The sequence below is a fragment of the Pinus tabuliformis genome, chromosome 2_2 (assembly GCF_031772625.1).
Source record: "Pinus tabuliformis cultivar Carrire ecotype Pingquan chromosome 2_2, CPIR1, whole genome shotgun sequence".
Lineage (NCBI taxonomy): Eukaryota > Viridiplantae > Streptophyta > Pinopsida > Pinales > Pinaceae > Pinus > Pinus tabuliformis.
In genome coordinates, this window is record NC_142300.1 from 361,469,126 (window position 1) to 361,473,817 (window position 4,692).

At 38.7% G+C, this 4,692-nt stretch overlaps 1 long non-coding RNA gene across 1 annotated transcript; it reads left to right on the top strand.

Moving 5' to 3' along the window:
- Positions 1–2,836: 2,836 nt before the first annotated feature.
- Positions 2,837–3,246, top strand: LOC149192738 (uncharacterized). The gene is made up of 2 exons (XR_016254906.1): positions 2,837–2,936; positions 3,024–3,246. It is a non-coding gene; the product is annotated as an uncharacterized LOC149192738 (long non-coding RNA).
- Positions 3,247–4,692: the final 1,446 nt, after the last annotated feature.

Sequence of the window (4,692 nt, forward strand, 5' to 3'; positions counted from 1 at the left end):
CTTGGCTTCCATAAACTTCTCCCTTGTGCGTTCCAAATCAAACTTAGGTTCCTTTGTAGTAGCCTTGCGCACCCATGTATCTTCCTCGGGCTACTTTCCCTTATCTTCCCCTATGGCCTTGCCACTTCTGAGCAACATGTTCATGTTGGGGTCTTCTTCGCACGGTTCAGGCCTCATCATTTGGATATTCTGAGTTGGAGTGGGCTGTAGTACCCCTTTCTCGTGCATTTGTATGATCAATGTCAGACAATCTACCGCTTCATGATCAAACTGATAACAATATAGGCAACATGTTCTGGTTGGATTCGTACAGTCACGCGCGTAGTGCCCAGGTCCTCCACAATTATAGCAAATTAACTGTCCGCGCCCTTATCCAGGTCCCATTCCTCCTCGTCCTCGTCCGCGTCCTTGGAATCCACTGCATGCTATTGCTGCAACTGGATCTTGACCTTGCACCTCGATCTGCATCCTGTAGGCAGGTGTTCGATCCATCAACAATTCATAACTTCGACAGTTTTGCTCATCGTGGCCCACTCATCTACAAAAATTTCAAAACAACTGCTGCGGAGTCTGTGTATACTTCTGTAACAGGTGACAGTTGTCTGTCATGTGCTTTCCTCCCACCTGATAGATCATGCACCAGAGCGTGGGTGCCGCACTTGGCCCTACCTGTGCTTCTGGTCTCAATGGAATTTGTCCCCCTCCTGCCAAGTGTCAAGCAGTAAAAAGGGTCTTTTTCACCTCTATTTACCCTACATTAACTTGTCAACCCAGGAACGATTTGTTATCTCAAAGAGTGTACTCAATTTGAGGCAGTCATTTGTCAGAGTAATGCTAGTAGTATAGTGCTCTAAATACAAGAGTAAACGGATGCTTGAAATAAGATCTACTTATAGAAAAGAAACTTAAAACTCAAATCATGCACTCAAAAAGCTACAACAATTTATCAGTCAAGGGTACAGTAATGGTAACTCTTCCCTTTGTAAACTGATGTAATTAAAAGACAATCAAGGAAAAGATCATCAATCTGGGAACTAGACAACATATGTCAATGCTCACTACAGTCTCAGATCGTTATCCACACCAAAGCAATGATAATTCAAATGACAGGAAATGGAACAACAACTATTCTTATAAACAGGATTGAACAACAAAACTTTAACCTACAGAAATGAATGCAACAATAATTACGCCGTAAGGCGTTTCCCTCTGGGAAGAACTCCCTTATATGCCACCGTGTCCTATTTTCGACCATTGATCTGATGTGTTAGACGATTAAAAGAGATTGTGCCATTGGATCAGATCATTATAGTTGGAATTTTAATCAGCGCTGGTTGAACTCCCTGTTTATCTCATGTTGGAGAGATTACAGGCTCGCAGACAGTAGTGATGGCTTCGGAGTTTCAATTTCCTTGGCATCTTCTGAATTTTCTATAGTTATCTGTAGACAAATTTCCTGGCTGCCTGCTCAGTTTGAAAATCCCAATTCAGTGCGGATAGACCGCTTCAATTTTCTGTCCGAGTGCAAAGATCTGCGGGCCCTGAGCGGAATTTTGGATTCCCTCAAATCTGAGGGTTTTGTTTTGCCATTCAGTACCCGCAAACAACTTTGCTCTCAGCTGCTCCGCCGAGCCCTTAACGCCAATTCCGTTGTCGAGGCCCAGAGTTTGGTGGATTACGCCAAATGCATTGTAGATTTCAGTTTTCATGCCCTCAGGGAAGCAATGTTCGAATTAGGGTTTGGCAAATCCTCAAATGAGAAGATGCTTTATGTTGTGGAGGAGAAGATTTGCAGCTCCATTTTCGATCAAGATCGTCTTTTAGAGGTATTTAATTTACCTCATTTAAGGTTCAGGATTGAATTTTAAAGTTCAGTAGAGATCGACCAGGTTCGTGATTCATATCTTAGAATTTAAACTGCAACGATAGGTTGGGGTTCATGATTTCGGTTCATGAGTATAAATGATGTATTTTAAACTGCATATCTGACTTAGGAGTCTAGGGTTTAGACTTGAGAACGCCAACAACAAACGGCTCTGTTCTAGAGTGCAGGTTTTAGATTTTATAATTCGAAGGTAGCCGAGTGTTAACGTTTAGGATTTATTATTAAAAATGGGGGTTTAGGGTTTAGCGTTTAACGTTTATGTTCAGAAGTTAATGGTTATTTCATTTTGGTGATTTTTAGTATGTGCTGGAGAAAGAGGCAAAGGAGGAGGAAGCTTTGATGAAGTCTAGACTAGCAATTTATCTTGGAAATGGATTGCAATCTAAATATTCAGAGACCAGGTTGTTGGCACTTAAATTGGCATGCTCCTGCTGCTTCAATTCCAGACTCATTTTTTTCAGGCTTCTACCTATATTTGAGACAACACTCTTTCATGAGGATTGTTCCATGCGTGAATATGTGCTGGCATGTCTGATGGATTTGATCTTTATCCACCATTCAACTATTCGTTTACAAACTGTCTTCCATTTTATTTCCCCCTTCCTGTATGCTCCAACACCTACCCTTCAGCTTGCGGCTGTTATTGGTTGCGGTAAGTTTTGTTCATCTGTGTCTAGAATACATTTGTTTTGATGCCACATTTTTGTGCCTCTTTCTTCTACATACTTATTTTGTTTTTTTGGGTTTGATAGCCTAGGTATAGGATCTGCTTTGGCATCCTACTTGTTTTTATACTGACGTGCTTTTAAAGTCCGATTTACCTACTTTTATGTTCATTGGTTTCAGATTAATAAAATTATCAAATCTTATCTTTTTCCTCACGTTAGAATTTTGGTGAATTTCATTTAGTTATAATTTTGATGAAATTGATAGTGTTCATAATATTTCCAGGGTGCCTTCTCCTATATGATTGCTTCCTAGACGAAACAGAGTGCTTATTGAGTATAATGCTTCAGCGCCATGTTTATAGGCTCCCGGATTACTGTTCCCTGTGAGTATCTCCACTCTTAATTGAGAGCCACGAGAAATTGTTTGTCAACTTTGGATTCCTATCTGAGTGAAATCTGTTATGCATCAGCACAAGTGCTAAGAATGAAGAGTAGACTGACAAAATAGTCAGCCTGCAAGCATGGAACAATTTCAACCAGTAGGTTTTTACTATTTCATTCATTTGACAGCTTGAGAATGGGCACCATACTGTAATCGGTAATAGGGCCTTGGAAGGGTATTAAAGGTGACAGATGCCACAACCAAGTATACTGATAAAATCCTTGATGTATCTCGGGGCACTGTGTACATTATCTGTATCTTCATATAGGTACAAAGGATTGCATTTGCACCATTTTCAAATTGTTTTATATTTTAGACCCGGTGCCATCTGAGAAATGGACCAAGCTGAGTATCATGATGTATATTTTGTATAACTACGACACATTTGGTGTGGGACTGGCTCTCTTTCCCAAGGGTAATAATCAAATTGTAAATCTCTCCTTGCATAAAGTTTAAAGCCCTGGTTGCCCTTGTGTTGCACACAGATAGGGCACTCCTCAGACAATTTAATTACCTGCACCAACAGAATTCACAGAAATGGCAGCCTGAATCAGTGATATATGTTCTTTCAAAAACATATGGATTTAATAATGCAAATGAGTGCTTGGTTTATCTCACCTTTGGCACACATTTGAAACAAAATAAGTGGCTACATGCTAATTGCTTCGGCTCCACAACGGCATCTGCACATAGATTTATGGGTAGAAGTTTCAGATTTTGTTGTCTGTTGTTAGAATACAGATAAATCATTGAAATAACAATGTAAAAAAAACGAATATTCTAAGTACCCAAGCATATAGAACAAGTAAGTTCCTTATCGATAGCAGATTTTGATGATGCTTGTGTTAAAACTTTGGAAATAGTGGGCATGTTCCCCATTGTTTTCTCTGTAGTATATAATACTGTTTTAATACCATTGGATCCATTAAGATTTGAAAATGGACTCTCTGGAAGGTTATGTCCATAGCTGTTGCAAGGAAAGAAACTCACTGATCATTACCTTTTTATAATAATCACCAAAACAAAACAAATTAGCTTCTATTCAACTACTTCCAGGATGTGTCCCACAAAGTCCATTCAAACAAATAATATATCACCAAATATGATTCATCCACATAAAAATCACCATCAGCACCAAATGTATGAAAGTTGTATACACATCATGTGAAAAATCTTTTCGTCATTCATTGTACTATTCAAAGACTTTTTATAACAAATGATACTTTGAGCCACAATGAAAGGGAGCTTTTCCATAATTCTTCTATGCCTTTTTGTTTTCTATACACATTTTTCTATACTGAAGAATTACAATTTGATCACGGCTATAGTTGTTTTCTAAAACTGAAAGTCATAGCAATAGTAGCAGCAGTAGTTCACTAGACTAGGTAATAATTATTCCCTAGGTTAAAATACCCAACACTTTTCCTGTAAACTATACTTTTTTTGGCATCTTCTGAATTTTCTATAGTTATCTGTAGACAAATTTCGTCCATAGCTGTTGCAAGGAAAGAAACTCACTGATCATTACCTTTTTATAATAATCACCAAAACAAAACAAAGTAGCTTCTATTCAACTACTTCCAGGAACCCATTATTGACAGCTTGTTTTCTAAGTAAAATCTTTGTCATGTTCTTTATTTTACAGAACTGCAGACTGTGGATGAGGGTGTCTACCTTTCTTGATCATCATTGTCCCG